We start from the raw sequence: 8,769 nt of genomic DNA on the forward strand, positions 1-8,769 counted from the left end.
CTGGAAGACTAAAACAGGTTTCCCTCAAGAATTTCTCTGTATTTAGCGCCCTCCATCATTCCTTCAATTCTGACCAGTTTCCCAGTCCCTGCCGATGAAAAACATCCCCACAGCATGATGCTGCCAACACCATGCTTCACTGGGCATGGTGTTCTCAGGGTGATGAGAGGTGTTGGGTTTGCGCCAGACATAGCATTTTCCTTGATGGCCAAAAAGCTACATTTTAGTCTCATCTGACCAGAGTACCATCTTCCATATGTTTGGGGAGTCTCCCACATGCCTTTTGGCAAACACCAAACGTGTTTGCTTATTTTTGTCTTTAAGCAATGGCTTTTTCTGGCCACTCTCCCGTAAAGCCCAGCTCTGTGGAGTGGACGGCTTAAAGTGGTCCTATGGACAGATACTCCAATCTCCGCTGTGGAGCTTTGCAGCCTCTTTGTTTGTTGTCTTTCCTTGCCTGGTCTATGAGTTTTAGTGTGCGGCCCTCTCTTGGCAGGTTTGTTGTGGTGTCATATTCTTTACATTTTTTAATAATGGATTTAATGGTGCTCCGTGGGATGTTCAAAGTTTCGGATATTTTTTTATAACCCAACCCTGATCTGTACTTCTCTGCAACTTTGTCCCTGACCTGTTTGGAGAGCTGCTTGGTCTTCATAGTGCCGCTTGCTTGGTGGGGCCCCTTGCTTAGTGGTGTTGCAGACTCTTTGGCCTTTCAGAACAGGTGTATATATACTGAGATCATGTGACAGATCATGTGACACTTAGATTGCACACAGGTGGACTTTATTTAACTAATTATGTGACTTCTGAAGGTAATTGGTTGCACCAGATCTTATTTAGGGGCTTCATAGCAAAGGGGGTGAATACATATGCACGCACCACTTTTCCGTTTTAAATTGTTTTCGAATTTTTTGAAACAAGTTATTTTTTTCATTTCACTTCACCAATTTGGACTATTTTGTTTATGTCCGTTACATGAAATCCCCCCAAAAATCAGTTTAAATTACAGGTTGTAATGCAACAAAATAGGAAAAACACCAAGGGAAATGAATACTTTTGCAAGGCACTGTATGTGTGTCCAAACTTTTGACTGGTTCTGTACGTCTATGATAGGTTCAGATTTGGTCCAGTCCGGTTTGTCTGTGGACGTTAACATCAAGGCCAGGGTTGACTGACCAAATTTCAACAAATTTTCAATGTCCGTGGACGTCTGGCGTCGGTCGGTGCTTGGTGGGTGAGGATGCTGGTTACAGTAAATGGAAAGAGAGGGGGTTCATGGGTAGGTGGCAGTAAGAGCTGGGAGAGGTGACCTTCACTGGAGAATGAGAGAGAAAGGCAGAGAGAGAGAGGGAGGGGTTGTCCAGACTCAGACTGTTTTAACACTCTTGGTTTAACCACAAGACGACAGAAACAGAAAGAAAACAGTTATGTGCTGAACATAACAGTATGCCAGTGGAACGGAGGACAGTAGCAGGTGACCCAACTTGTGGTTTGTGACTATTAAGATTTCCCATTGTAGCCAAATTCAGCTGCAGTAATTCCGTTACTGATTTTTACGTAATTCCATTACCAATTTTGTAACATAATTACAAGTTTTAATCACTTAATAATTTATAAACAACATTTATATAAGTAAAATCACTATAATTAATTGTTAGGTCTACCATTACTTGTTACTTCTCTAAACTTTCATTATCCTCCCTCCACATAAAGATACGTGGGTTTTTGGTAACAGAATTACAAGCCAATATTTCTTAGACTTACAGAAGGTAAACAATTTCTCCCAAACTAAATATGCGTTGATATTAGTTGGCAGGGGTCTTTACATTTAACGTGATTGTTTTGATGTATTTCTGATACGTTTGAAGACTTTTTCTAGTAGATGTTTCCGAAGACCCCTTTTCTATCTGTTTACCCAGAAATCAAAGCCTTTACTTATGCCGCACTTTTAAGATGGAAAAAGGTTGAAAAATGTATCGATACCCAAAACATAGACTCTTATCTTTCATTTGACACCCAATTTGACATGCTCATATGAACTTCACATGTTGGTGCTCATGGGTCCTTTTACATGGAAATGCCCGTAGGCTACTCCATAGAGAAAGACAGACAGATTGATCGATAGATAGGCCTAGATTGATTGATAGATATATCTATACTTTTGATTAAAAGCGTGAGGGGGTCACGCGCAACAACTGTCCATGTATTGCCCCTAGAATCGCTAAAAGACACACCCCAGAAAACATCACAGACTCACGTGAACACTTAAAATATCCCAATGTTAGTTAACGCGGTTGGCTGTGGTATAGACTATTCAACTTTACTGGCTGTAAAATTTGTAACTAAACTTGAATAGTCTTTACATTGTTTAATCGCTTATAGGCCTACAGTTTCATATTGGAAATGATGTCATCAAAAGATGACATCATCCATTGGGCTAAAACGGAACTATTTTATAGCCCCCAGGGTCAACAGTTGTCGTTAGTTTGTTTTGGGAAGCATGCTTATTTGTAGAACATCACGCTGGTTCTGTTCCCCAGGCCCCCACAGACCCAAATCTATCTTCAATCATTCTACTACATGTTGATACAATCTAGATAAGCCCACTCTGTCATTTGCTGTAGCAACCACTGTACTCCCTGGAGAGGTGGTTGGGCCTAATGGTATTTTCCTGATTTGTGCGCCGCCCAGGACCCTGCCTGCCCATGTCTAGTAGTCTAGTATTGTTGTGATGAGTAGGCAAGCTCATATTCAGATTCTATTTTATTCTAATCTACTCTACTCTCTCTACTCTGATCCATCTGATCCCATAACCAGTTGTATCTTCAACGAAATAGGCCTATATTGGATAGCCAATAGACTCTTTGTACAGTATAATGCATGGTTGCCTACCTCCAATACCGGTTTGTGTTTGTGTGTGTGTGTGTGTGTGTGTGTGTGTGTGTGTGTGTGTGTGTGTGTGTGTGTGTGTGTGTGTGTGTGTGTGTGTGTGTGTGTGTGTGTGTGTGTGTGTGTGTGTGTGTGTGTGTGTGTGTGTGTGTGTGTGTAAAGAGTCTGGTGGGTGAAACATTAGCCGTGCGAATCACGAAATGGAAAATTCCAGCGATTCCTGTGCCGCTCATCTTCCATGTCACCCAGAGTGACAGATTGGGGCGTGTTCCTCACGAAAGGCAAAGATGACTGTGTGTGTGTTTGTGTGTGCGTGAGCGAGTGTGTGCGTGCGTTTGAGTATGTGTGTGTGTGAGTACGCAGACCCGCGAGCAATTGCGGCCCATCATGTGGAGTTCAGATTTTTGTGGCCCCCGTCAAAGTTCCCCATCCCTGATATAGATCAACATCAGCATGGTCATTCATTACAAATGAACAAAGCTGAAATGATCCTAGATCTACATTACAGTACAGAAGTACTAGGCCACTGTCTCTCGCTATAAGGCTTATACAGTAGCTCTATTGCCTAACTTGTACTTTACAGGATAGTATACTAGTAGGCCAATATGGGCCTATCCACCGTCTCTCAAAAGCAAGACAGTGGAACTGTACGATGACTGTACGGTGATGTCACCAGTGCCATTGCTGCTAGTGGCACTTGATCTCTCGTGCACTGTGTGTGTGTGTGTGTGTGTGTGTGTGTGTGTGTGTGTGCGTGCGTGCGTGCGTGCGTGCGTGCGTGCGTGCGTGCGTGCGTGCGTGCGTGCGTGCGTGCGTGCGTGCGTGTCGGATGGATGGATGGAATTGGAATGTATTCAGTCCCTTAGGGATATATACTGTGACAGTGTGTGTGTGGAGTTGAATTAAGATCGCATGAAGGAAGACATACAGGAAAAGCTCTAAGAACACATAATGGAGCAGAAAGAGATGGATAGAGATAAAGGAGAGACGGGGGAAGGAAAGAGAAAGACGGAGAGACAGAAGTGTGGGTATAGAATGGAGAGAGGATTCATAGGTCGAACAGGGAGTTTGCATTAGCAGAAAGAGCGATGGACGGCGAGAAAAATGAGAAGAGAGTAAGGAAGAGAGAGTGCTAGTGGGAGATGAAGAGAGAATCAGAGATGAGAGATAGAGTGAGAGATGGACATGGTGAGGGAAGAGAGAAAGAGAGAGAGGGAGGAGGTGAAGAGATGGTGAGTGAAAAGAGAAAGAGGCCGCGGCAGAGGAGGGCGAGAGAGAGAAAAAGGGAGGAAGAGAGGAGGAGGAGGTAAAGAGATGGACAGAGAGGATGCAGTAGGTGGTGTGGGCCCAGCGTTTCCACAGCAACCAAGCCAGAGTTCACACTGAGGCTCAGGCAGAGAACGAGAGGGAGAGAGATGGCGAGAGCGAGAGAAAGGGAGTGACGGAGAGACGGAAGGAGAGAAAGAGATAGACAGACGCCTGAGAGAGAAGAGCGCGTACGCATAACGTATATATGACGGCGGTGTAAACCCCCACACTGAAACACATCCCCCTGTGAACTTCATACACAGATTCCAGGAGCTAATTCTAGAACGGACACCCCTCTCATTCCCCTCTCCCCCTTCACTCCCCCCTCCTCCTCCTCACCCCTCCCTCCCCCACTTCCGCCCCTCAGCTGTCCTTTCAGATATTAATAACTCAATTGAGACACCCAGGTTGTATCCCAAATAGCACCCTATTCCCCTACTTTTCACTAGAGCCCTATTGAGTTCTAATGAAACATAGTGTACTAAATAGAAGGGCTGTGAATTGCCAGGGACCTCACGATATTATCATGATACTTAGGTGCCGATACGATAATTATTGCAAGTCTCACGATTCTATATGTATTGCGATTCGATACTGGGTTTTTATCGCGATTCGATGTTCCAAACATATTGCTCAACATTTGTCTGCTGCAGAGAAAAGAGGGAGCCATGATAAAATGAGTTTTGATCAGTCATGGAAATAAAAGTGCTGGGAAAAAATGGGCTCCCTATTTAAAAAAAAGATGGAGAACAAGCTATGAAGGAAACGTTTTGGTGCAGGTACAACTAGCGCAAAAATAGGGAATACGATGCAATTGGGGAAGCAGCCCCAGACTAGCCAACCTGCATCCTGTAGTCTTTCTTTGGCACTCCCTAGTATCTACCCAGACACAGATGCATTCTCAAACACACACACACACACACACAGTCTTACACACACATAAATCAAACACACACACACACACTCTCTCTCACTCCTTCACCCCCCCCCCCCCTTAAGTCAGTCCTCACTTAGCTCATCCTACATTTGAGAAGAGTATAGGGTGTCCAGTCTACTGACTAGACATCATGAGTGTACTGTAGCCTGACCAGTGACCACACACACACACACACACACACACACACACACTAGGGAGGGACACGGTTCATCTAATATCCGAACGGACATTGGCATTCGATTACTTGAGTCGGTGTCTATTTTGACGATGAAAAAGCGTTGTTTATAAATTGAATTAGATGATCCTTGTGACATTGTTACCTACAAGGACACACCATGACATTTAAAACACCATGACATTTAAAATATATCACTGTTGCTTTTAGCCAAAACTACCGATTGGTCAAGAGTCAAGATTTCTTTAATATTTTAACTATCTGAATATCAATTTTTTTTCATGATATTAATGTCAAATGCCCATCCCTGACACACACACGCACGCACAGTCACTAAGGCCTGTATTGTTTGCTGTGTGTGGTCTCATTCTAATGTCAATATCATGAAATGGTTACGTGCGTAACAATGGATTCCCTCAACGTGGTTCTCCTATGGCCTACTACAGTATTATACACTGAGTATACAAAACATTAAGAACACTTGCCCTTTCAATGACAGACTGACCAGGTGAAAGCTATGATCCCTGATTGATGTCTCTTGTTAAATCCAATTCAATCAGTGTAGTTGAAGGGGAGGAGACAAGGTTAAGGAAGGATTTTTAAGCCTCGAGTCAATTGAGACATGGATTGTGTCTGTGTGCCATGCAAGACAAAATATTTAAGTGTCTTTGAACGGGGTATGGTACCAGGTGCCAGGAGCACCGGTTTGTGTCAAGAACTGCAACGGTGCTGGGTTTTCATGCTCAACAGTTTCCCGTATGTATCAAGAATGGTCCACTTACCAAAGGACATCCAGCCAACTTGACACATCTGTGGGAAGCATTGGAGTCGACATGGGCCAGCATGCCTGAGGACCGCCTTCGACACCTTGCAGAGACTATGCCCCGATGAATTGAGGCTGTTCTGAGGTCAACAGGGGAAGGGAAGGTGTTCCTAATGTTTGGTATACTCAGTGTACTGTATATACTGTATTGTATATATTGAGGTAGTTGAGTTTCCTTCAAGACTGAACATGGGCTATGTCCCAATTATCTCTCCTTCCTCCCAAAATGTGCAGTTGTTCCACTTAACTTCCTATCTGAAATCTATCTACTGAAGTACACACAGATTTACACACTCAAACCAAGCATTGATTCTAGGGATGAAAAAGACAACAGTGAATGCAGCTTATGTAAATTCTGCAGTGGCTCCGGGTCGAGGTCCTAAAATGTCCTTTCGTGCACTAATAATATCCAATAATCCACAAGGGAATATCAGTGTCACGCCCTGACCTTAGTTATCTTTGTTTTCTTTATTATTTTGGTTAGGTCAGGGTGTGACATGGGGGATGTATGTGTTTTGTCTTGTCTAGGGGTTTTGTATGTTTATGGGGTGTTTACTAGTCTAGGTGTTTGTATGTCTATGGTTGCCTAGATTGATTCTCAATTAGAAGCAGCTGTTTATCGTTGTCTCTGATTGGGAACCATATTTAGGCAGCCATATTCCGTTGGGTATTTCGTGGGTTATTGTCTATATGTAAGTTGCCTGTGTCTGCACTTGTTTAATATATAGCTTCACGTTCGTTTGTTGTTTTGCATAGTTTGTTTAAGTGTTCTTCGTTTCGTTAAATAAATAGAAGAATGTATTCTTATCACGCTGCGCCTTGGTCCTCCTCTCTTCATCCAAACGACGAACGTGACAATCAGTTTTCATCCACTGAGATCAATGGATACACGCATCACTTAAACATTTCTACAACACAATAAGCATAGCATCAGTCCATGTTCTCGCCTTCCACACTAGATACTCATGTAATGAATATACTTCCGAAAAGTGTTCTCGTAAGTCATAAAGTCCCAGCTCTGTTTGTTGCAGGTTGGCGGGAGTCCCTTGAAATTGATTATTTCCAATGTCCCGCCGTTTAGTGGCGATAGGGAGTGTCATTTTTAAATTCCTGAACGTGGTGGGGAAGGGGAGTGGGTCCTTTCCTGTCTTTTCATCTCTGCCATTGGCAGGCAGTTGCAGACAGGTCGTTTGATAAACTGCATTGGGCGTTGGATTGTAACCAGTGATATGGTCATATGACATGAAAATAGAGCTTTTTGGCCATGCACACTAGTGGTGGGTTTGGCGTTGGCAAACAAAAGCATAAGCCGAAAAGTACCTCATACCTACCGTAAAATATAGTGGTGGATCTTTGATGTTATGGGGCTAATTTGCTTCCACTGATCCTGGGGTCCTTGTTAAAGTACCTGGACATTTTAGAGAAAGAACCAAGTACTAATAAAAATTCACAAAGAAATGGTTAATTGATCACAAAAATCTACATTTTGCAATGGCCATCTCAGTCTCCAGACTTGAACCCCATTGAAAACCTGTGGTTTGGAAAGATTCTGTATGGAGGAATGGTCTAGGATCCCTCCCAACGTGTTCTCCAACCTCATAAAAGTCTTAGAAAATGTCGTTATCCTCACAATGAAAGGGTGCTAGATTATTGAAAGCAGGGGTGGCAATAATTTTGACTGCTATTTTTGTAATATACACTACTGTTCAAAAGTTTGGGGTGACTTAGAAATGTCCTTGTTTTTGAAAGAAAAGCACATTTTTCGTCCATTAAATAACATAAAATTGTCAACAGTGAAGAGGCGACTCCGGGATGCTGGCCTTCTAGGCAGAGTTGCAAAGAAAAAGCCATATCTCAGACTGGCCAATAAAAAGAAAAGATTAAGATGGGCAAAAGAACACTGACACAGGACAGAGGAACTTTGCCTAGAATGCCAGCATCCCGGGGTCGCCTCTTCACTGTTGACGTTGAGACTGGTGTTTTGCGGGTACTATTTATTGAAGCTGCCAGTTGAGGACTTGTGAGGCGTCTGTTTCTCAAACTAGACACTTTAATGTACTTGTCCTCTTGCTCAGTTGTGCACCGGGACCTCCCACTCCTCTTTCTATTCTGGTTAGAGCCCGTTTGCGCTGTTCTGTGAAAGGAGTAGTACACAGCGTTGTACGAGATCTTCAGTTTCTTGGCATTTTCTCTCATGGAATAGCCTTCATTTCTCAGAACAAGAATAGACTGACGAGTTTCAGAAGAAAATGATTTGTTTCTGTCCATTTTGAGCCTGTAATCAAACCCACAAATGCTGATGCTCCAGATACTCAACTAGTCTAAAGAAGGCCAGTTTTATTGCTTCTTTAATCAGAACAACATTTTTCAGCTGTGCTAACATAATTGCAAAAGTGTTTTCTAATGATCAATTAGCCTTTTAAAATAATAAACTTGGGTTAGCTAACACAACGTGCCATTGGAACACAGGAGTGATGGTTGCTGATAATGGGCGTCCATACGCCTATGTAGATATTCCATTAAAAATCTGCCATTTCCAGCTGCAATAGTCATTTAAAAAATTAACAATGTCTACACTGTATTTCTGATCAATTTGATGTTATTTTAATGGACAAAAAAATGTGCCTGTCTTTCAAA

This window comes from Salvelinus namaycush, chromosome 6, assembly GCF_016432855.1.
Source record: "Salvelinus namaycush isolate Seneca chromosome 6, SaNama_1.0, whole genome shotgun sequence".
NCBI classification, from domain to species: domain Eukaryota; kingdom Metazoa; phylum Chordata; class Actinopteri; order Salmoniformes; family Salmonidae; genus Salvelinus; species Salvelinus namaycush.